This window comes from Amblyraja radiata, chromosome 17, assembly GCF_010909765.2.
Source record: "Amblyraja radiata isolate CabotCenter1 chromosome 17, sAmbRad1.1.pri, whole genome shotgun sequence".
Taxonomy (NCBI): Eukaryota; Metazoa; Chordata; class Chondrichthyes; order Rajiformes; family Rajidae; genus Amblyraja; species Amblyraja radiata.
The window spans coordinates 18,138,762-18,164,550 of NC_045972.1; positions in this window are offsets into that span (position 1 = coordinate 18,138,762).

The following is a 25,789-nucleotide window of genomic DNA, read 5'->3' on the forward strand; positions in this document are numbered from 1 at the left end:
GGGTCCCAACTTGAAATGTCATCTATCCTTGTTCTCCTGAGATGCTGCCTGACCTGCTGAGTTACTCCAGCACTTCATGTCTTTTTTGTAAAGCTATAATCTGCAGTTCTTTGTACCAGCATAACCAATTATGATGTAGCCTCTCAAGGTGGAAAATTCTACAAATTAATGTTTTAGATTCCCATCATAGCTATAATATAGTAGTAATAAAACAAAATCAATTACCTAATTATTCTCAGTATTATCAGTTCCTCAACTCCTTAGTTCCAAATATATAAAATTAGGAGAGTCATAGTGGTGTGGACAGTCAGAACTTTTTTCCAGTGGCAACACAGTGCAGAGCAGTAGAGTTGCCACCTTACAGCACGAGGGACCCAGGTTCGAACCTGACTATAGGTGCAGTCTGTATGGAATTTGTACATTCTCCCTGTGACCCGTGTGAGTTTTGTCCGGGATCTCCGGTTTCCTCCCACACTCCATTCACTTACAGGTTTGTAGGCTAATTGGCTTGGTATAATTGTAAACTGTGACCATAAACAAACCTGGAAACCCCTAGAAACCTTTTTCAGGGTGCTGTGATTTCCTCCACATTCCAAGGATGGGCTGGTTTTAGGTTAATTGGCTTCTGTAAATTACTCCTAGTGTGTAGGATGCAAAACTGGGGTACCATAAAACTAGTGTATGGGTGATCATTGGTTAGCACAGACACGGTGGGCTGAAGGGCCTGTTTCCATGCTGTATCTCTAAATTAAACCCAGGGTGTAGATGTCCAACACAAGCGGGCATAGCTATAAGGTGAGAGGGGGACAGTTTAATGGAGATGTGTGAGGCAAGTACTTACACATATAGTCGTGGTGGCCTGGAACCCACTTCTAGGGATAGTGGTGGAGGCAGATATGATAGTGGCATTTAAGAAGCTTTTAGATTGGCACACGGAAGTGAAGGGAATAGAGGGATTAGTTTAGGTTAGTTTAGTTTAGAGGTACAGCATGGAAACAGGCCCTTCGGCCCACCGTCCGCACCGACCGACAATCACCGCACATTCACACAATCCTACACACACGAGGACAGTTTACAATTATACCAAGCCAATTTGCCGACAAATCTCTATGTCAATGGGGTGTGGGAGGAAATCTGAGATCCCGGACACAACTCACACTGGTCTCGGGGAGAATGTACAAATTTTTACTGTACAAGCATCCGTAGTCAGGATTAAACCTGGGTCTCTGGTGCTGTATAGCAGCAACTCTACCGTTACGCCACCCATGGACAGGGATATGGATCATATACAGGCAGATGAGATCAGTTTAACTTGGCATCATGTTCGGCACAAACATTGCGGACAGACAGGCCTGTTCATGTGCTTCACTGTTCTTTGTTTTATATTCCATTCTTTGTCTTCACTGGGGACAACGTCATTGAGTCTGCTTTGAATTGCCAATTGTAATTGAAGTGATGGAACTTGGTAAAATACTGTGATTTCAGTTCCTGAAGACCTGCCTGATTTAACTGAGCAGGTCAAATCAGGCAGTAAAGGCAGTGTCCAGTAAATATGACTGCTGGTCAAACAAATATTCTGGCCTCATTTAATTTCTGGCACATCTCCTGGGTAGAAATAAGCAAGATATTTGTTTTGACTCACAACACTTTTTAATCGATAGCCCGTTTGTGTTCGATGACCCACAATGGCTCCAAATGTAAGATGTTTTATGAAGCAAAGCAAGCCAGTATTCAAAGCATACATAGGCAAATTACTTGTCTGATGACAGCTTATGTTAAGGCAACCGGTTTTCTTTGAAGTGTTGGAATAAGCAATGTTCTTCCAACTCACTTATTCAAATTAGCTGCTTTCAAAATGTTGAGCAAAATGTAAATATTGACAATACATAATTTAGATTTATGGGTTTAATGTTAAATTGAAATGCTCCAATGGCTATTTGCCTTACACTGAGTAATATTCAGGATTCCTGAAGATCTTTCTTTCTTCAGATTGGCTCTATACCCTCAAACCACATTATTCCTTTATTTCTTTCATGGTAAACACTCGTTTGTATTTTATGTTATAAATTACACAATAAGAAAACTGATGAAAGCGTTTTACTGGGTATAATGGAGTCAAGTACAACAAATGTAATTTGGGAATTCATATGTTTGGACAAATTGCTAATGTGCTCAAGTTAATGGAAATATTTGTAACATGAAATATAGAAGTTATTTGTACTCATGCAAGAGACGGAAGTAATAATCTGAATAAATATTAAACTTTACTAACGGACATAACAGGGTTTGGTATTTGTACATTTTTCAAGACGCCATGGCCACTGGTTAATGAATGAAGTAGGCTTTGGAAGTCTAGACTGCAATTGTATCAATATATCCAGACCTCTGTCACATCTTGCTTCAGGTCAAGCTATTTCACTCTCTTAAAGGGAAGTACAAGATGTGGATATTTAGATATTTACCCTCTAGGAGCCCTTGTACGACCAAATTTGAATTGTTTTTCAAGGTACTGTGGGCGGATGGTACACCAACATGTAATGATACTTTGGTAGGGAATTCATGACATGAACAAAAGATTGACTGACACAGAGCAAGTTTTCCACATCAAGATAAAATCTGGGCGTTCTAAACATGGATGGTGTGTCAGAGCATGGTTTATTCCATGATTAACCAAGGGTAGATCCGTCCATTGGAAGAGTAGAGATGTCTGCAGAGCTTTGGCTACATTCCAAAGATGTCAACTTGATTTATGCTGAATTGGTGTGGTTGAAAATATTCTGAGATGAAGTATTTATGAAGATCTGTCTAGCCCATCAGTACAGAATTGGGTGCGGTGCTCCTCTGCCTTAAAGGAAACACTGTGCTTGTTCAAGCTGTCGAAGGGCTGAATCAGTTCAACAGAGTCATTCGCAAACAAAATGTTACCATTTATGGTGGGGGAAACTGAACACAAAACTGGGGAGCCATTCCTTCACATATGTATGTCTTTGGTAAGACCACATCTGCAGTATTGGGTCTGGTATTGATCTGCATGTTTAAAGCAGAACATTAAAAAAATGTTAATGCATTGAAATCAATTCAGATAAGGATTACTATTCTACACTCGTAAGTCAGTGGAAGCGGTGTCTCGATATATATTTTTATTATATATTTTATTATATTTAGAAGATGTTTGATAAGCAAAGAAGTGGAAGGTTGCTGAAATGTGGAGTAGATCTTATTAGATGGTGGAGCAGTCTTGAGAAGCTGAGTCCCTACAGCTGCTCCTAATTCATATGTTTGTGTTTTGCCGCTCGTTGTTATTCATCTGGATAATTTTATGCAAAAAAATTAATCCTTTGGAAATTTTGCATTTTTTCCTAGGTTTAACTTAGTGTAGCTTAGTTTATTGTCACATGTACTGAAATGCAGTGAAAAGCTATTGTTGCATGCTAAACAGTCATTGGAAAGACAATAGGGAAGTCAAGGAGAGTGTTAAAGCCAAGGAAGAAGCAGATAAATTGGCCAGAAGATGCGGCAAACTGGATGAAATTTAGAACTCAACAGAGGAGGACAAAGGGGTTAATAAAGAGGGGAAAAAAGAGCATGATAGAAAGCTTGCGGGGAATATAAAAACTGAATGTAAAAGTTTATTTAGGTATGTAAAAATGAAAAGATTAGGGAAGAAGAATGTAGGTCCCTTACTATCAGAGATGGGTGAATTTATATTGGGAAACAAGGAAATTGTAGAACAGTTAAATGAGTACTTTGGCTCTGTCTTCACTAAGGAAGACACAAACAATCCTCCGGAAATACTAGGGGACCGAGGGTCTAGTGGGAGAGAGGAACTGAAGGGAAGCCACATTAGTCAGGAAATGGTGTTTTGTAAACTGTTGGATCTGAAGGTAGACAAATCCTCGGGGCCTGATGGTCTGCATCCCAGAGTATTCAAGGAGGTGGCCCTAGAAATCGTGGATGCATTGGTGATCATTTCCTCTCGACTCTGGATCAGTTCCTGTGGGCTGGAGGTGTAGCCAATGTAACTCCATTTTTTTAAGGAAGGAGGGAGAGAGAAAACAAGAGTCAAGAGTCAAAAGTGTTTTATTGTCATATGTCCCGGACGGGACAATAAAATTCTTACTTGCTGCAGCACAACAGAATATGTGAATATGTAAATATTGTACATAATGGGAAAAAAAAGTAAAAGTTCAATAAATAACAAATATAGTGCAAATAACAAATAATAATATAGTCTTTTGCAGATCAGAGCTCATAGCTTATTCGTTGTGTTTAATAGCCTAATGGCAGTGGAGAAGAAGCTGCTCCTGAACCTCGACATTACAGTTTTCAGGCTCCTGTACCTTCTTCCTGATGGCCGTGGTGATATGAATGTGTGGCCAGGGGGGGTGTGGGTCCTTGCAGATTTTGGCTGCCTGTATGCAGGAAAAAGCGGCACCGCTGAATGGTTGGATTTTCCGAAGTGAGGGCGAGGGATAGAGCGACAGGCATTTTTGATGGTCGTGTGGCAGTAGTAAAGGGTGTTTGATCCTCTGGTGCTGCAGGAGACATGTTGGTGGAAGTTAGGGAGCGATTTCTTCAGGTTAGCTTTGTTGAAGTCCCCGGCTAGGTTGGTAAACACCTTGGGGTAGGCTGTATGGTGCTTGTTGACCACGGCGTGCAGCTCCTCCAGTGCCAGACGGACGTCTGCCTGGGGTGGGATGTAGACCGCGGTCAGGATGATGGAGGTGAATTCCCTCATTAGGTAGAAGGGGCGGGCGGCACTTCACCGCCAGGTATTCGAGATGTGGAGAGCAGGAGTTTGATAGGACTGCCACGTCTGAGCACCACACAGAGTTGACCATGAGGCAGACGCCCCCTCCTCTCCCTTTCCCAGATGCCAGTGTACGGTCCATGCGATGGATGGAGAACCCATCCGGCTGGACTGTTGAGTCTGGGGAGCTGGGGGTGAGCCATGTCTCTGTGAAACAGAACACAGAGCATTCCCTCAGCTCCCTTTGGTAAAGCAGTCTAGACCTTAAGTCCCCCACTTTGTTTTCTAGTGACTGTACTTTGGCTAGTAGGATGGTAGGGAGAGGGGGCTGAAGTCCCCTGTGCTTCAGTCTTACTTGTAGTCCTGCCTGACAACCACGTTTCCGTACTCCATGAAGACCTCCTCGGTGTTTACAGGTACAGTACTTACGAGTCTCCGCGAGGTCGGGGAATCCCCTGCGATCGGAAATTCCCTTACAGTCGCCACCTCCAGCTCCGTTGCTGCTGGGAGATCCTGCCCGCCGGCCTTGATTCCGGAGTCCATGAAGGCTTCCCCGGTGTTTACAGGTACAGTACTTACTGTACCTGCGCACCTCCGCAAGGTTGGGGATTCCCCTCCGATCGGTGATGCCCTTACAGTTGCTATTTTCAGGAGATCGCAGTAGCGCTAATGCATTTAAATGCATTAGCAGCTTGCTACTTACACTGTTGATTTCTGCAGATTCTTTAATACAGGTGAGCTCAGAAATACTATATTTGAAGATTTTCTGCTTGAACGGGGAATTATAGACCAGTTAGCCTGAGGGGAAGATGCTGGAGTCAATTTTTAAAGATGTTTTGCAGTGCATTTGGAAAGCAGTGACGGAATCGGTCAGTCAGCTTGGATTTATGAAGGGGAAATCATGCTTTACTAATCTTTTGGAATTTTTTGAGGATGTAACAACTAGAATGGATAAGGGAGAGCCAGTGGATGTGATGTATCTGGACTTTCAAAAAGCTTTTGACAAGGTCCCACACAAGAGATTAGTGTGCCTAATTAGAGCACATGGTATTGGGGGAAGGGTATAGACATGGATAGGGAACTGGTTTGCAGACAAGAAGCAAAAAGTAGGAATTAATGGGTCCTTTTCAGAATGGCAGGCTAGTGGGGTAACTAGTGGGGTGCCGCAAGACTTGGTGCTGGGACCCCAGCTGATAACAATATATATTAACAATTTTAGACGAGGGAATTAAATGTGACATCAACAAGTTTGTGGATGACACAAAGCTGGGTGGCAATGTGAGCTTCGAGGAGGATGTTATGAGGCTGCTGCATGACTTGGATAGGTTGGGCGAGTGGGCAGAAGCATGGCAGATGCAGTATAATGTGGATAAATGTGAGGTTATCCACTTTGGTGGGGTGGAAGATTGCAACCTTCATGTGGTCCACCCTGTTTCGACTAATGCAATCAACCTGACGTGCATAAACAAATAGATCAAATAGAACAAGTTGACCTACAACTTTAGGCTGTGCACGCCATACGCAAGAAGAAGAAGAAGAAGATCCACTTTGGTGGCACGAACAGGAAGACAGATTATTATCTGATTGGTGTCAGATTAGGAGAAGGGGAGGTGCAATGAGACCTGGGTGTGCTTGTACATCAGTCACTGAAAGTAAGCATGCAGGTACAGCAGGCAGTGAAGAAAGCCAATCATTGCGAGAGGATTTGGCCTTCATTGCGAGAGGATTTGAGTTTAGGAGGAAGGAGGTCCTACTGCAGTTGTACAGGGCCCTGGTGAGACCGCACCTGGAGAGTTGTGTGCAATTTTGCTCTCCTAATTTGAGGAAGGATATTGTTGCTATTGAGGGAGTGCAGCGCAGGTTCACCAGGTTAATTCCTGGGATTGACGTATGATGAGAGAATGGGTCAACTGGGCTTTTATTCGCTGGAATTTAGAAGGATGAGAGGTGATCTCATAGACACATATAAAATTCTGAGAGGATTGGATGGGGTAGATGCAGGAAACATTTTCCCAATGTAGGGGGAGTCCAGAACCAGGGGTCACAGTTTAAGAATAAGGGTTAGACCATTTAGGACTGAGATGAGGAAAAACATTTTCACCCAGAGAGTTGTGAATTTGTGGAATTCTCTGCCACAGAAGGCAGTGGAGGCCAATTCACTGGATTTGTTCAAGAGAGAGTTAGATTTAGCTCTAAGAGCTAAGGGAATCAAGGGATATGGGGAAAATGCCGGAACGGGGTACTGATTTTGGATAATCAGCCATGATCATATTGATTTGCCCTGCTGGCTCAAAGGACCAAATGCCCTAAGTCTTCTCCCCCCCCACCCAGTCTGAAGAAGGGTTTCGGCCCGAAACGTTGCCTATTTCCTTCACTCCATAGATGCTGCTGTACCTGCTGAGTTTCTCCAGCACTTTTGTCTACCTTCGATTTTCCAGCATCTGCAGTTCCTTCTTAAGCACTTTGTCTACTCCACTGCGAAATCTCCTCAAGGTATGCCTACTTTGAAGAAGTTCTCCTCCTCCCTCCGAAGAGAGTTTTACAACCTCCTCTCCAACTGCTCCCCCTCTGTGATTCCCCCTTCCCTTCAACTCTACGACTTAAAATATTTTCTCCCTGCCCCTGCCCCCCCCCCCCCCCCCCCCCCCCACACACACACACCCAGTCTGAAGAAGGGTTTTGGCCTGAAACGTTGCCTATTTCCTTCGCTTCATAGATGCTGCTGTACATGCTGAGTTTCTCCAGCAATTTTGTCTACCTTCTACTGCTGCACCTATTTTCTATGTTTCTTTTTCTATGATTACAATCAAGCCATCCACAGTGTACAGGTACATGATAAAGGGAATAACATAAATAATGTTTAGTGCAAGTTCAAGTACAGTAAAGTTTGAATGTGTTAAAGCAATGAATATTGCTTCTTAACATAACATGGTCATCTGGACATTGAAGAACATGGAAGTCCTTGTTCATTTTACCAGGATTTGCTTTTTCTTTTTCTTTTACTTATGACTTACAGATTCGCCTTGTAAAGGGATGGGCTGCTCGTCACAAATAAGAACTTGTGTGGCAGCAGAACCTTGTACAACTCCATACCATTGTGTGAGCAGGCCAGAACAAGTCCTGCCCTCTGCATAACTCAAAAGATTTTTGACCTCCACCTAGGAAAACTGTTAAATCTGACAACATTTTTGAATGGTGCTAACACTTAGCAACATTCAAAACCTACAAAATATGTAAAGATAAAGAAAAGGCACTCAAATAGTTAGACAGATGTGGGAACAATTTAAAACAAGATGAGGTATATGAACTTACCCTGTTCCCATGTATTTATGTATCAGCTCTAACCTGGCATGAGTTCAGCTGGTCGAGGAGATTGTGACAGTTCAGTAATCTCCACAGGCTAACAGCCTACAATTTGGGCTTCCAGTGATTGCATGCGATCCCAACTTTTGTGTCACTAGGTGCCACATTGACGTGCCTTCTTGTGCTATCTAGTTTATCGATACAGGTGGCGCAGCGGTAGGGTTGTTTCCTTACAGCGCCAGATACCCTGGGCTCATTCCTGACTATGGGTTCTGTCTGTATGGAGTTTGTACGTTCTCCCCATGACCGCATGGGTTTTCTCCGGGTGCTCATGTTTCCGCCCTCACTCCAAAGTCATACAGGTTTATGGGTTAATTTGGCATCGGTAAAAAGTTTAAATCACCCCTAGTGTGTAGGACAGTGCTAGTACACAGGGTGATCAATGGTCGGCGTGGACTCAGTGGCCGAAGTATCTCTGAAACTATAAAACTAAATGCAGCATAGAAATGGGCCCTTCGGCTCAGGGAATCGTTACGTTTATGTTATCCTAATTTTGCATCCACTCCCTACGCACAGGGGCAAATTACAGAAATCAATTGACTTACAACCCCGCAGGTCTTCGGGATGAGGGAGGAAACTGGAGCATCCAGAGGAGACCCACAAGGTCACTGGGAGAACGTACAAACTCCAGACAGACAACACCCGAGGTTAGGATCAAACCTGGGTCTCTGGCGCTGAGAGGTAGCGGCTCGATCAGCTGCTCCACTGGTTCCGGTCCAGTGAGTTTTCATCAGAAGAATAACTGCTGAATCAACCCTCCAGGATAAGGATTTCCATTGAAGAATTGCCTTCCCATTGAAGAATTTTCTCCTCATCCCATTGAAAAATGGTCTACCCAGATTTTAAGACTGTGACTCCACTTCTACACCCCATCAGCCAGAAAACATTCTCCCCATATCTACCCCGTCGAACCCTCTAAACATGTTGAATGTTTCGAGTCACCTCTCAATTGTCTGAATCTTTAAGGACTGAGGCCTGGCTGACTTGATCTCTCCTCATGTGACATCCATGCCATCCTATCAACTGGTACGGTGAATTCTTCCTGTATATGCTCCATAGTTTTTAGGTGTGGCAACATTATTTTAACATCTTTAAATATGTTCTTGGACTACGAGGTGTTTAGAGGTTTATTTTTAGACTTTACTGTAGACTTTAGAGATACAGTGTGGAAACAGGCGCTTTGGGCCACGGAGCCGGCACTGATCACCCCGTACACTAACATTACCCTACACACTAGAGACTAGTTACAATTTACAGAAGCCACAGTGCAGCCAGTCTTGTCACTGTGTGGGTTTCTTCTCAGTTCTCCCATTTCCTCGCTCATCCCAAAGAACGTGCTGTTGGTAGGTTAAATGGCCACTTGAATAACCCCCAATGCATACGTGAGTGGTGGTATCTTGGGGAAGTTGGACTTTAGATTTTACAGATACAGTATGGAAACAGGCCCTTTGGCCCACCGAGTCCGTGCCAAACAGCGATCAACCAGTACACTAACACTATCCTACACACTAGGGACAAATTACAATTTTACCAAAGCCAATTAACTTACAAACCTGTACATTTTTGGAGTGTGGGAGGAAACTGGAGCACCCGGAGAAAACCCACACGGTCACAGGGAGAACGTGCAAACTCCTTCCAGACAGCACCCATAGTCAGGATTGAAACTGGGTCCCTTACACTGTACTCTACCACTTCACCACCATTCTGCCCTTCAATTTTGGCCATTAATGAAAATGTGGGTGGAATATTTAAAGGGAATAATGTAGGAAGTGTTGTCAAAGTGTACAACAGGATATAGATCAGTGGGTAATGGTCAGCACATACTTAGTGGGCTGAAGGCCCTGTGTCTGTGCTGTATCTCTTTTGACTCTATGACTGAGCAAATCATTACAGGATTGAGGATAAGAGCAGGGGAATGGGACTAGCGGGATTGCTCGGTGAAAGAGCTGGCATTCTGATGTGCCAAATAGTTTCAATTTTTCTGTCGCACTCTTAGATTCAGTGAGATCACTTTCCAAACAAACTAGATACATTAGCAGTGTTGCCTTTACTCCCAACCTTGGTGAGTTGCTGTATGTAATTGGTAGTTATGACAAGCGAGGAATGTGAGTATATCATCGCCCTAAATCAATCTACTTTCTTTTTGGTAAATTTTAATGTCGATGCAAAGATGTCAATTGGTGATGTTACTTAAAAAAATACTTGAAACAAAAATACACTAAGGGACTAATGCCAGTTTCTGGAAAAAAACATATGGCAGACACTGCCCTTCTGATTTATACTGTGAGCATATGTTACCTGTCATTTTAGAACATATAACATAGAACATAGAACAGTACAGCATAGTTAGGCACAATAATAGGCCCTTCAGCCCACAATGTTTGTGCCAAACATGATGCCACGTTAAATTAATCTCATCTGCCTGTACATGATCCATATCCCTTTATTCCTTGAATTTCCATGCGGTCATCTAAAAGCCTCTTAAACGTCATTTAAACCATTAGGCACTGTTCATTTTAACTATGTGCATATATTTGACTGCAAATGTAATAAGCATCGTGACACTGTCGCCAACGTGTATCCAGATAATCTATTCAGCACTGAAAATCCTCCTGGTAATCAAAACAGTTGCCACCACTTTTGGTGAAAGATCCATACCTTAATCATTGCTAAATACATTTCAATACTGACTTGTCTGCTGTGCATTTACAGCATTTTTATGACTGTTTATTTCAGATATCTGACATTTTAATGACATGTATCCAATGTGAATCAAAATCTTTGTATTAAAATATCATGGTTCAAACGGTGAAGTAAAGTTACAGAAATAAACAGACTTTGTGAGTGGTTTTGTAAAACAACAATATGAGGAAACAGAAATCTAACCTCTTGATTATTATTCTGGTGTAAAAACGTCATCAGCAACATATCTCACCCTCTGGGAACATAATTTCATGTTGTGGTGATGATGAATTGGCCTTTTGTTCAGCCCAGAACCTTAAATGAACTTTAAAAGAACAAGACAGTCTGATGGCTTTGGTAAATCACTGTCGCACTCACAACTGCTGAGGTCATGACTTCAAGTCCTGGACTTGACTGACATTGGAATATGATCGACTATCTGAAGTCAACAAGATTCACCAACTCGCTTCAAGGTCAAGGGTTTAAATCCCATATCTTGACTCAAAATCAAATTTTGTTGCCTTCAGTCTGTGGGTTCCTGTCACTTTTCCTTCTGAGATCAGAAGTTCCAAAATTAAGATCCTGCCCCGGCGGACATTTCAAACTAACTGACTTCACTTGATAAGTTCAGCCAGCTCGTATGCATCCGTGCAAGCAGTGGTGAATGTAGAGGCAAATTCAAAGAGACATTTGAACCTTCCTACTTTTAGCATAAAAGTTGTTCCTGATTGGTGAATGGGGCTCGGCAACAACACCTTAGAAAGAGGGGATCCCATTTGCAAGTCAGAGTTTGTTAATGTCATGATGGTCGACAAGAAATTGTCGAGGAGTAGGTTTGTTTCATGGGGACATGACTGAGAGCACATAGTCTTTAAGGATGAAATCAACAGTGACTGTAAAATGGTTAAAATGTGTAAACTGGGAAAATCAAGAAATCAGAATTTTAATTAACAAATTAAATGTTAATATCCATTTCACCAACATTTCGGGAATAAAATTGGATAATGAAATGTTTGCTTGATTGAAATTGATTGAAAGCTACAACATGGAAGCAAGCTCTTCAGCCCACCCTTACTGAGGTCATTATGTGGCAGCCTTGGTTTCTTTTGACCTTTTGACACCTCTAGTTTATCCCCCCCCCCCCCCCCTTTATTTTCAGTCTGAAGAAAGGTTCAGACTTTGGAAGAGGAAGGTTGAGGAATCACAATCCTGTTTTCATCAATGGGAAGATGGTGGAGAGTTCAAGTGAGTTTATTGTCATGTGTCCCTGTATAGGACAATGAAATTCTTGCTTTGCTTAAGCACACAGAAAATAGTAGGCATTTACTACAAAACAGATAAATGTGTCCATATACCATGATATAAATATATACACACATGAATAAATAAACTGATAAAATGCAAATAGCAGAAAGTGGTTATTAATAATCAGAGTTTTGTCCGAGCCAGGTTTAATAGCCTGATGGCTGAGGGGAAGTAACTATTCCTGAACCTGGTTGTTGCAGTCTTCAGGCTCCTGTACCTTCTACCTGAAGGTAGCAGGGAGATGAGTGTGTGGCCAGGATGGTGTGGGTGTTTGATGATACTGCCAGCCTTTTTGAGGCAGCGACTGCGATAAATCTCCTCGATGGAAGGAAGGTCAGAGCCGATGATGGACTGGGCAGTGTTTACTACTTTTTGTAGTCTTTTCCTCTCCAGGGCGCTCAAATAGCCGAACCAAGCCATGATGCAACTGGTCAGCATGCTCTCTACTGTGCACCTGTAGAAGTTAGAGAGAGTCTTCCTTGACAAACCGACTCTCCGTAATCTTCTCAGGAAGTAGAGGCGCTGATGAGCTTTTTTGATAATTGCGTTAGTGTTCTCGGACCAGGAAAGATCTTCAGAGATGTGCACGCCCAGGAATATGATGTTCTTGACCCTTTCAACCATCGACCCGTTGATATAAATGGGGCTGTGGGTCCCCCTCCTACTCCTTCCAAAGTCCACAATCAGTTCCTTGGTTTTGCTGGTGTTGAGGGCCAGGTTATTGCGCTGGCATCATATGGACAGTTGCTCGATCTCTCTTCTGTACTCTGACTCATCCCCATCAGTGATACGTCCTACAACAGTGGTGTCGTCAGCGAACTTGATGATGGAGTTCGCACTGTGGTTGGCTATGCAGTCATGGGTATAGAGTGAGTACAGCAGGGGGCTGAGCACGCCCTGAGAGAGTCAAAATCTTCAAATTCCCGGGTGTGCAATTTTTCCGATGATCTTTCCTGGACCCAGCACACTGATGCAATCATAAAGAAAGCACATCAGCGCCTCTACTTCCTGAGAATATTACAGAGATTCGTTATGTCAAAGAGAATTCGCTTGAACTTCTACAGGTGCACAGTAGAGAGCATATTGACTGGTTGCATTGTGGCCTGGTTCAGCAACTTGAACGTCCAGGAGCGGAAAAGACTGCAAAATGTTGTAAACACTGCCCAGTCCATCACCGGCTCTGACCTCCCCACCATCGAAGGGATATATCGTATTCGCTGCCTCAAAAAGTCAGCCAACATCTTCAAAGACCCATATCATCCTGGCCACATATTCATCTCACCACTGCCATCGGGAAGAAGGTACAGGAACCTGAGAACTGTAACAACCAGGAACAGCTTCTTCTCTACACCCATCAGGCTATTAAACACTACAACCTCATAAGCTATGAACTACAATAGACTATTATTATTATTATTATTATTATTATTATTATTATTATTATTATTATTATTGCACTGTTATTGTTCGTTCTTTTTTTTAGTTATATTATTTATTATGATTACATATTCTGTTGTGCTGCAGCAAGTAAGAATTTCATTGTTCTATCTGGGACATATGACAATAAAACACTCTTGACTTGACTTGACTCTTGAACCGAAACGTCACCTATTATTTTTCTCCAGCGATGCTGCCTGACCTGCAGAATTACTGCAGCATTTTGTGTCTATCTTTTTTTTTAAATCATTAAACACCTGTCCACGCTAGTTCTATGTTATCCTACTTTTTCATTCACTCCCTAAATATTTAGGGGCAATTCACAGAGGGCAATTAACTTACAAAACTGCATGTTTTTGTGATGTGGGTGGAACCAGGGCACTCAGAGGAAATCCATGGGGTCACAAGGAGAATGTGCAAACTCTACTTAAACAGTGCCCAGGGTCAGGATCAAACATGGGTCTCTGGTGCCGTGAGGCAGCAGCTCTGTCATCTACATCACTGTGCCGCACATATTAAGCTTAATGCAAATCTCCTGTGAATCCAGCCACCAGTGTATTGTAGTCTAAAATGTCTTCAGGCCTGATGATCTAACTTGTGTGGTGTAAATCTCCAATTAAAAGAAAATAAACAAATGATGTTTAACTAAATAATGAGAGTGTCTGAGTTCTGAGTACTTGTCAGGATCAGAACACTTTCTTCAGTTATGCTGTTAGGTTCTGAGCACAAGCCATTTGAGGGGAGTAGCAACAATTAAATCTATATATTAGAACGTAAGATTTGGATGATTAACACAAACACATTTTCAGAGCTGAGTTGAAAGGTACAATGATATGCACCCTGTGACATACATTTAACCAGAGGTTGTTGCTTCCAAAGAGGGTACAGATCAACATGCTAGAGGGAAGGAGCAACTGTGTCTATTAAGTCCATGCCAGCCAAATAAAGAATATTTGAACCTATGCATACTCTCCTGCAGAAGAAGGCACAAAGTGTTGGAGTAACTCAGGCAGCATCTCTGGAGAACAAGAATAGGTGACGTTTCGGGGTTGGGACCCTTCTTTAGACAATAGACAATAGATAATAGACAATAGACAATAGGTGCAGGAGAAGGCCATACGGCCCTTCAAGCCAGCACCGCCATTCAATGTGATCATGGCTGATCATCCACAATCAGTACCCAGTTCCTGCCTTCTCCCCATATCCCCTGACTCCGCTATCTTCAAGAGCCCTATCTAGCTCTGTCTTGAAAATTTCCAGAGAACCGGCCTCTCAGGCAGAGAATTCCAACCTCACAACTCTCTGTGTGAAACATCATGAAGGAATGAGTGAGTTTTGTCACGGCCGTATATCAATATAACCAAGGTTTCAGTGTAATTTTTAGTTTCTATTTAGTAATACTGAAGTGATATGGCTTTTCATTAGTTTCATACACAGCACAATAACATAACTTCCTATGTCATCCTTTCGATATATTTCTATTGAAAAATAAAGAAAAATACCCTTTTGAGAATTTGGATAGCTCAGTTTGTTGAAAATTTAAGGTCAGAAGGTAGACCATATAGGAACCACATATGATGCTGGATATACCTGATGGGACAGGTGTGGGATGTTCAAGAGAAGGTGCATTCCTTCTGCTGCTTATACCAGGCTTCTGTGTGCTGCTAATGTACAGACTTGCGGTTCTCAAAACCATGCCAAATGCTCTTTCTCCATTTTAAACAGGATCACAGATTTTCAGGAATTAACATATGTTTTCGAGAACCTAAAGGGGCTGTCCCACTTAGGCGACCTAATCTGCGAGTTTAGAAAAGTGTCTTCAACCTTCAAACTTACAGCGTGGTCGACACGAGGTCCTAGGAGGTCGCTGGAACTCTCCTTCATGCTCGAGGGAAGTTCCCAAATACTCGTGGCCTCAGCTAGGTTGTGGAAACATTTTCAGCATGTTGAAAAATTTTCCGCAAATAAAATTTGGTCGGCATGGGTCTTTTGAACTCGTGGTGCAGTGGAGTGGGGTCGCTATTTACTTACAGGCAGTCGAGGGCAGCCGTAGGCAATCTCCTTCGCTGACCGGGCATTTTGATTGACTCATTGGAGTTTTCAGCACCAAGAAAAACCAACCGGTAGGTAAAATGCGCGCTAAACTTTATTATACTTCTTAGAAGTGTCTCCACTCCTCCCCCCCCCCTTATCTCCCCTTCTCTCCCCTTCTCTCCCCTTCTCTCCGCTTCTCTCCACTTCTCACCCCCTTCTTCCCCCTCTCTCCCCTTCACCCCCCTTCTCCCCCCTCTCCGCGCTCTCTAAAGGACTTACCGTACACTGTGCAGCCATTTTACCTTCCTCTTCATCGAGGGTGTGAATTTCAAACAGCGCTCCCCCGCTTTCCCTGGCCCCCGCCTTTGCGATGTGTGTGTGTGTGTGTGTGTGTGTGTGTGTGTGTGTGTGTGTGTGTGTGTGTGTGTGTGTGTGTGTGTGTGTGTGTGTGTGTGTGTGTGTGTGTGTGTGTGTGTGTGTGTGTGTGTGTGTGTGTGCGGTCGGTCGATCCAGCTCGTGGTTTCAACGCGGACGGTCGATCCAGCTCGAGGCCTTCCAGGCGAGTGTCCTCGAGCTTGAAGGTCGAAGACACTCTTCTTAACTCGCAGATTAGGTCGCCCAAGTGGGACAGCCCCTTTACTCCTTCTTCTTCTTCAGGGGTAGCTTACCCTGCCCATTCTCATTGAAACATATAAGATTGTTAAGGGCTTGGACACGCTAGAGGCATGAAACATGTTCCCAATGTTGGGGGAGTCCAGAACCAGGTGCTACAGTTTAAGAATAAGGAGTAAGCCATTTAGAAAGGAGACGAGGAAACACTTTTTCTCACAGAGAGTGGTGAGTCTGTGGAATTCTCTGCCTCAGAGGGCGGTGGAGGCAGGTTCTCTGGATCCTTTCAAGAGAGAGCTAGATAGGGCTCTTAAAAATTGCGGAGTCAGGGGATATGGGGAGAAGGCAGGAACGGGGTACTGATTGGGGATGATCAGCCATGATCATATTGAATGGCGGTGCTGGCTCGAAGGGCCGAATGGCCTACTCCTGCACCTATTGTCTATTTGCCTTCTGTTCATTCTCGCGATCATGCTACACTTTGAAAGGAAAGTCCATTAATGCAAAGTAGCCTATGACTTCTGCAGAAGTCTTGAAGTAGAGCAGATGTCTTCAGTCTTGTCCCAGTAGAGCTTAACAAATTTAAAGAAGTCAAGAAACATTAAACGCTTGTACAATCACATGGAAAGGCAGTGTTGGGGATGGAGTGATATGCAACATATATTTACCTGGACAAGATTAAAGGAAAACTTCAGCTGTAATGTTTAGCCTAAGAATGGCAGTGCAGACATAATATCAGGCAAGGGCTTTATCCGTTAGAGCACAGAAGGCTGAGGGGTGATCTTATAGAGGTGATTTAAATCATGAGGGGATTAGGTAGAGTGAACACACAGTCTTTTATCCATCAAGAACCAGAGCACATAGGTTTAAGGTGAGAGGGGCAATAAGAACCTGAGTGGCAACATTGCCATGGGTACATGGAACAAGCTGCCAAAGGATGCAGTTCAGGCAGATATAATAGCACCATTTAAAAGACACATGGGGATGTTCATGATAGAAAGGCTCAGAGGGATATTGGTCAAACGCAGGCAAATGGGATAAGTTTAGATGGGAATTCATGGTCGGCATGGAAGGGCAAACGGCATGTTTCCGTACTGTATGACGCAATGACTCTACTGATATTTTGCATTCTTTCACTACTTTATTTAGCTGAGGAAAACCCAGTCACCATGGGGAAATATGAAGAAACCTAAGACGTTAATGTATTTTAGTTTGCATTTCAGATCATTCAGAACTGAGAACTGTAATCTTTTGAACTGCAAAGGATGTGTCTTTTGAATGATCATGGATCTACAGAAACTTTTATTATATTCGCTGAAATAAAAGATGATGCATCCGCTGCTTTTTGAGGGAAGAAATAAATTGTTAATACACGCCTGAGAAAACTAGAATTTCTTGGAAGAGAATGGCTGTAAAAAAAAGCATCTGGATTGCAAATTATACAAGTTTAGTCTTGTTCTAGTTTGTGGTTGCCAATGCATTTAATGTTGCCCAGGGACTGAAAACTATTAGGTTGAAACAATGAAAGTAAGTGTGGAGGTAGACAATGGTAGGAGATGAGGGATCTGAATCATCATCAGCCCTCTTCTTAAACTCTTAAACTGCATTAATCCACTTATCCAGGGCACATTTAAACAACCTGCGCAGTGAGACAGAATGGGTTTGCTGCTTCATAACCGCTCCTTGTTTCACAAGCTAAAAGAGAGCCAGGAGGAGGATTATAATAAACGTTTCTGTAGATCCCTGATTATTCAAGGATCTTTGCAGTTCAAAAAGTTACAGGACGGCCATGCTGGCGCAGTGGTAGAGTTGCTGCCTTACAGAGCTTGCAGCGCCGGAGACCCAGGTTTGATCCCTGTCTGTATGGAATTTGAACTTTCTCCCGGTGACCGCGTGGGTTCTCTCTGAGATCTTTGGTTTCCTCCCACACTCCAAAGACGTACAGGTATGTAGGTTAATTAGCTTGGTGTATGTGTAAAATTGTCCCTAATGTGTGTTGGATAGTTAATGCCCCTGTCCCACTTAGGAAACCTGAACGGAAACCTCTGGAGACTTTGTGCCCAACCCAAGGTTTCCGTGCGGTTCCCAGAGGTTGCAGGTGGTTTCCGGAGGTTGCAGGTAGTGGTAGCAGGTAGGGAGACTGACAAAAACCTCCAGGAACCGCACAGAAACCTTGGGTTGGGCGTAAAGTCTCCAGAGGTTTCCGTTCAGGTTTCCTAAGTGGGACAGGGGCATTACTGTGCGGGGATCGATGGTTGATGTGGACTCAGTGGACCGAAGGGCCTGTTTCCATGCTGTATCCATAAACTAAACTAAAGGAGACATAGCATAATTGACAGTACCTTCCTAGTTTAAGTTTTGGTAACCCTGTTACTAAGTTGTTGTGAGGATCAGCCTCTGCCAGAGTCAGTGGAAACATATGCTCAGACATTTCAGTCCTCTTAGCCAAGACTGGGATACTAAATACCAGAGATTGTCTGACTGTCCCAGCGTGAAGGAATGGACAAGATTTGTCACGGCCGTAGATCGATATAACCAAGCTTTGCAGTGTCATTTTTAATTCCTATTTAGTAATGCTGAAATTATATGGCTTTTTATTAGTTTCATGCACAGCACAATAAAATAACTTTTCCTTTGCCATCCTTTCGATATATTTCTATTGGAAAAACAAAATATACCCTTTTTGAGAATTTGGATAGTTCAGATTGTTGAACATTTAAGATCAGAAGGTCTTGAGCATAGATTTTACTTGAGGAATGAGAGGAAAACAGATGGTTATAGATCAATGATAAAACTGTCAGATTTTCCTTTCAAAGTGAAGACGATTTATGAATGCGACCCTCAAAATGTACCACCAGTTTAAAAATAAGTTCATAAGTTCCAGCAGAATTTGTCCATTTGGCCCATCGTCTACCCCACCATTCAATCATGGCTAATTTATCTTTCCCTCTCAACCCCATTCTCCTGCCTTCTGCCCATAACCCCTGACACCCTTACTAAGCAAGAATAAAAGGACGTACCTTTAGAAAGGAGATGAGTTGGAACTTCTTGTGTCAGACGTTGGTGAATCTGTGGAGTTCATTGACACAGATGGCTGTGGAGGCCAAGTCAATGGATATTTTTAAGGCGGAGATTGACAGATTTTTGATTAGTCAGGGTTTCAGGGATTATGGGAAGAAGGCAGGAAAATGGGGTTGAGAGGGAAAGATAGATCAGCCATTGAATGGTGGATGGGGTGGACTTGATGGTCTGAATGGCCTAATTCTGCTACTACAACTTATGAACTTACGATCAGTACAACAAACAGCAAATATTTCACAGCCCTACTTAAAATCAAAAGGCAGATTTTAGATGCCTTGTGAGTGGAAGAAGAGATTTATTTATGTAGCATCTCTCGCTAACTCAGGCCATTCCACAGGCAGATTGCAGCCAGTGAAGTAATTCTTGAAGCATTTCCACTGTTGCAATGTAGAAAGGACACCCGCCAATTTGCAGACATTCCCACAAGCACCGATGTGATAATGACACAATATCCTTTTACAGTCATGTCGATTGAGGGATAACTTTCAGCCAGCCAACCAAGGATAACTCCCTTGAACTCCTTCAATAGTTGCCATGGGACCTTTCATGTATTTCTTTTGATTTAATTCTCAGAGTCTGGAATATAAATTCTAAGTTATTAGTCTAGTAATTAAATCACTGTACCAGCATCATGCTCTTAAATCCACCCAAGAGAATATAGCAGACCTTTGTTTAATATCCAAAACACAGCATAGCACTTCTGCAGGATTCAACCAGCACATCAAGTACATTTTTGTGCTCAGGTTCCACAGAGGAAAACTGAACCCATGACCTTTTGATTCAGAGACAAGAGTACTCAGCAGCTGAGTCACAACTACTACTAACTGGAATGGCGGGAAACAAGCATCCATGTTTCAGTTTTTACCCTTTGATTTTAGGTACTTTTTAAGGCCATATAATTACTGGCGGGAGAATGTGTTTCAAACTAACAGGCTTGCAATTATTTAAAGCTTTGCTTTCAATCTGAACAATAAGAACCTCGTTGTTCTCTATAAACCAAGTTATTCTTCTTCTTTTGAGGCAAGCTCTTAGGATTAAGGATGACTTGTTTTCACTCAGTTTTGTGGGTTAGAAACATAGAAAAATAGAAAATAGCTACAGGAGTAGGCCCTTCAAGCCAGCACCGCCAATTCAATACGATCATGGCTGATCATCCAAATTCAGTACCACATTCCTGTGTTTTCCCAATATCCCTGGATTCCATTAGCCCTAAGAGCTATATCTAACTCTCTCTTGAAAACATCCAGTGAATTGGCCTCCACTGCCTTCTACGGCAGTTAACTCCACAGATTCACAACTCTCTGGGTGAAAATAAATGTCCTCAGGATTCCAAAGTGAGGCTATTTTGGGAATTACAGAAGGGGCATGGCACGAAACATTGCCTATCCATGTCTTCCAGAGAAGCTGCCTGATCCATTGAGTTACTCCAGCACTTTGTTTCTCTTTTTTTTTGTAAACCAACATCTGCAGTTCCTCGTGTCTGGGAATTACAGACACTTCCCTGGATGGAAAAGGCGGAGATTGATGGGCAGGTGAGTGGTGGGTTTATGAGAAGCATTGCTTCTACACAGGGCTTCTTTGTGTTATTGGTATAGTTTTGTTTGGAGATACAGCATGGAAATAGGCCTTATGGCCCATCGAGTCCACGGTGACCAACAATCACTCATTTAGCAGTTCTATCCTACATTGTAGAGACAATTAACAAAACCAATTAACCTACATCTTTGGAATGTGGGACTAAACTGGAGCACCCAGAGAAAACCCACGCAGTCACAGGGAGGATGTGTAAGCTCCGTACAAGCAGCACCCATGGTCAGGATCGAACCAGCGTCTCTGGCGCAGTAAGGCAGCAAGTCTACCGCTGCCACCAATGTGCCGCCCATGAACAGTGTGAGCAATTTATCTCAGTGTTCTCAATACCTTGTCAAATATTCCTTCTCTACTCTGAATGATCATGGAGCAGAGGATCCCATGTCTCAGTATGAATGGTGCACTGCTTCAGTGAAGCTTTGAGCACATGCTTAAATATTTTCCTCTGTCATCCTGGTAATTGCTTCCTATGGCAAGAGCTCAGGGCAGAATGGCTCTTTTGGGAGACTGTTATCAGGCATGCAAATGTCAGAGCTGAGTACGTTTAGCCAGAGCTTCAATATTGGGGATGTTGGACTGGGAGAAAGCATTGACTTTGGTTCACTTATCTATTTAGTGAATTTGGAGCATTTCGCAGAGACAGAGTTGGTGGTTTCTTTCCAGTGCAATGAGATATTCTCTGTAGTTAGTCTCAGCTTCGGTAGCATATGGGACGGCAGGGATCATGACTGCCCAGTTTACCACATGAATGTACCACAATGTTTTAAGGTCTTTCTCTTCATATGATTAATGATGAAGTTGACATTAAATTTCATCATCAATGTCTCCCTTGGCTGAGAGGTAGCTTCTAAGATATGGGACATGGTCCATGTTCTCCCAGGTCTCAATGTGAACCTTTACTATGGGGGGGACTGGTTGGTTGAGAACCTTTGTCTTGTGGATCTTGAGTACAAGGTCTATTATCTCATGTGCCTCAGGAAACAAGTCGACAAACTGCAATGTGTATTCCATCCATTTATGGGATGATCTTCACAAAAATGCTGGGTGCTGTACCAATCCCTAACCATGGATGTTTTCTTGATGTTTCTCTCACTAAAAACCTTTGAATCTTTCGGCCAGGAAGGGCAGTGGAGCATTCTTCCCAAATTTGTCTCTCGAGAGAGAGAAATTCACCATCATTTGATATTTGATTCACGGTGGAATGCAAGCCATCATCTAGCCAGTGGGGTCTCCAGCAAGGCCAATCTCAGTGAAGAACAGTGTCAAACATACTAACACCATTGCCTCAACATAACTTCCCAAAGCTGCACCTCACCTTCAGCAGACTTCCCACACGATTGAAGTTAATCTTCAGAACAAATGGGAAACTGTTCAGCCTGTGGCAACTAGACTCCAGGACCAAGGTCAAGTTAAACTCAGGAGTCAAACTGATATAAAGACGACATGTTCATTTGCAAATGCTTGGAGGCCGAACTCCAAATCACCATTGACTCATTAATAAGCCAAAGTATTACAGAAATACCTGACAGTTTTGAACCAAACCTATTGTCGGGAGACCTCCAGCTATATTAAGAATAATTTAATTAAGCAATGCAGTGTGAACAATTATAGCTTTATTTTGTATTCCCATGTGTCCATTTTTTTTCGATCCACAATTGAGCTAAGTTAAGAAGAGCATACAAACTTTTAGATGGCTAAATCATTCAATTGCCTCCATCTCTAGTGAAGCTCAGTGAACAATTTGGCCTGCATTAGTTATTATACTTAGTAACTGAGAACAATTACCTCTCTACTTTTCATAAGTCTACAACAGCTAGTATGGGATCCATTATGTGATTAAACGTCTCTGCAGGAGAATAATTGATTGTGCAAGGTTTTCTTAAGGAATTAGGGTGCCGGGAAGCCTAGGGCACAAGGCGACAATTCTTCATCCCTCAACACTCTATCAGGGGCTCAAATATAATCCATGGTGCAGCCAATACTGTTTGGATCCTTGCATGGAATTCTGTGTTTGGATGTGAAATTAATATATGATTTTGAACCACTGTGTGAGCTGCGGTTAGAGCAGAGAACTTGGCAGTGGAATATGGCAGTTGTTATTTCTTACCCAAAATTATGCTGTATAGATGTATCCTATGGGTACAATATGCATTCTGGTGTTCGATTTCACTGAGGGAATGCCAACATCTTTTTGTAAAAAACAGATACAAATACTCAGGAGCCAAGAGTCAAGTGCGTTTTATTGTCATATGTCCTGAACCAGAACCATGAAATTCTTACTTGCAGCAGTACAACAGAGATAAAAACAGATATGAGTACTCTGTAAACAAAATGATTAACAACAAAAAAATGTTGTATGTATCTAAAGTGCCAGAGGCTACGGGTGTTGTCTGTACGGAGTCTGTACGATCTCCTTGTGATCGCTTAAGTTTTCTCTGAATGCTCCGGTTTCCTCCCACACTCCAAATACATACAGGTTTGTAGGTTAATTGGTTTTGGTAAAATTGTAAATTTGCCCAACTGTGTAAGATAGTGGTAGTGTATGGGGTGATCGTTGGTTGGTGCGGACGCAGTGGGCCAAGGGCCTGTTTCCGCGCTGTATCTTAAAAGACTAAAGACCAAAGTATCTATAAAAACAAAGAAGCCTGATGGTTGTAAGGAAGCAGCTGCTCCTGAACCTGGACATTACAGTTTTCAGTCTCCTGTACTTTCTTCCCGATGGCAGCAGTGTGGTGTGGCCAAGGTGGTGTGAGCCTCTGATGATGCTGGCTGCCTTTTTGAGCCAGCGACTCCTATAGATGTGAAATCTACAAGGGAGATCTACAGGGAAATAATGTGAAATCTGCAGCAATAAACTATTTATTGTCAGTGTCAAGTATCTCTTGTGGAGAGCATTTCAATCAAAGACTGTGTTTAATTGTCCTTGCTCTGTTTACAGTAGAAAGTTTGTAATATTGCTAAAGAACTGAAACATGCTTTTCTTCAACCTCGGATTTCCTCCAAGGAAGCAGCACCATAAAATGTCAGAAGCTGGGCTTGACTCCAAGGGTTACTTTTAAGGCCAAAAAATATGATCTCTACTTACTGAGGGTCATTTCTGTCTATAAAATTATAAATACTTATTGCACTCCAAGGCGTAAAACTCAACACATTTTAGTTTTGCATTCATAACGTTGGATATTACTGCCACGAGACAGCTGGTCTGTTTCATGTATACACTTTATTCACACTCTCTGCTATAGTCTATACGATAGTTATATTTATATAGTAGCCTTGTTGGATTTACTTCATCTCATGATAGGTATACCCCATACATATAAAGGGAACTGTGCAGCTGTGAGCAGTCAGATGAATTAGAGGCTCAGAACACTGTGCCTTTATGTAAGTATATTAACTAATAAAACACCTAGTACTTCATGCTGCAGAACATTTCCACCAGAAAATAACACTTGGACAAAAATCTATTGTGCCTTTCTCTTAAACCTTGACTGGTTCAGGTAAGAACGTGTCGAGAAAGGGAGTAAAGCAGCATAAAAGATCCTGAACATTACAGTATATTTAAAATGAGGAATGGTGTGTAAACGCAAGGTCAACCTCTATCGAACAACAGTTGGCATAAATAGACGTATATGGGCAGCACTTTGGTTCTACAGATAGTACAGCTCCACCAAACCATACATGAATAAGTTAATAAATGATAGGAGCAGAATTAGGCCATTCGGCCCATTGTCTACTCCACCGTTCAATCATGGCTGATTTATCTTTCCCTCTCAACCCCATTCTCCTGCCTTCTCCCCATAACCCCTGCACCCTCACTAATCAAGAATCTGTCCATCTCCACCTTCAAAATATCCATTGACTTGGCCTTCACTTCTTTCTGTGGCAATGAATTCCACTGATTCAACACCTCATCTCCTCTCTAAAGGTACGTCCTTTAATTTGAAGTTGTGGTCACATTTTCTATGGAAACCAGGTTACATTTTGATCTCCAGAGCTGTCTGAGGTGAGTGAGCACATTTTCCCTCTGACCATGTGGCATTCCTCCCAATGACCTTGTCTCCCCCATGTCCCAAAATGTGCAGGTTGGTAAGTAAATCAACCTTAGGGTACGTGGGTGGGGGGAGAATTGGTGGGGACAGGGTAGGAAGAAGGTTATAAAGGAACATGAGAGAGAATAGGTTTCAGGGAAAGCAGTGGGAATGTGGGATTGGTGGAATCGCTAGGGAGCCAGCATAAATTCAATGGGCCGAAAGGTTTCCTTCTACAATGTATGGAAGTGGGAAAATAGAGTACCTTGTCCAGTTATGGTCACTGCAATTTAGGAAGGATACAAAGTCCTTAAAAAAGATAATAGAAATGACTTTGTGGAATAATCCTGGTTGAGAGCTATTTGTCACATAAATGGAATGGAAAAACTGTGAGTTTTCTTCATAAACCAGCAACGGTGAAATTGGAGACACGAGTGTTCAAATCATCAAAGATCCAGAGAAAGAGATTACGGAAAATCTGTTCTCATCGGCAAAAGGGTGAGAACTGGATTAACTGATTCAGGATATTGCCAACTGAACCAAAAGTTACACGAGGTCCTTCTTAAACTGTGAGGGTCATGAATGCACAAAGTCTTTTGTCCAGGTTAAGGGAATCAAATATCAGAGGACATGGGTTTAAAGTGAGAGGGGGATTTAATACAAACCAAAAGGGCAACTTTTCCACTCAGGAATCTGTGTCTCAGGAGTCTGTGGAATTCTCTGCCTCAGAGGGCGGTGGAGGCAGGTTCTCTGGATGCTTTCAAGAGAGAGCTAGATAGAGCTCTTAAAATTAGTGGAGTCAAGGGATATGGGGAGAAGGCAGGAACGGGGTACTGATTGGGGATGATCAGCCATGATCACATTGAATGGCGGTGCTGGCTCGAAGAGCCAAATGTCCTACTCCTGCACC